This window comes from Penaeus monodon, chromosome 21 (genome assembly GCF_015228065.2).
Source record: "Penaeus monodon isolate SGIC_2016 chromosome 21, NSTDA_Pmon_1, whole genome shotgun sequence".
Classification (NCBI taxonomy): domain Eukaryota; kingdom Metazoa; phylum Arthropoda; class Malacostraca; order Decapoda; family Penaeidae; genus Penaeus; species Penaeus monodon.
The window spans coordinates 7,763,007-7,763,264 of record NC_051406.1 but is presented as its reverse complement, the minus strand read 5'-3'; positions in this window follow the sequence as shown (position 1 = coordinate 7,763,264).

Here is a 258-nt window from a genome sequence, read left to right as displayed (position 1 = left end):
ACAACGATGTAATCAATCACGAAGGAATCGAGAGTCGAGGGCGTGAGTTCGGGGGGGGGGAGGATGGTAAGAGAAACGAGCCTATTTTTTTCCCCTTTTTCCCCGATTCTTCAACTATAAACTCCGCGGTAAACTTTTCCTAATTAGACCCGAATTGAGATCATATTTCTCACGGAATGTTACCTCGGCCAGAATAAAGCAACGACATGACGAGGAAAAGCAAAAGGAAATTTAATTCGTTTATTTATCTGAGACCTA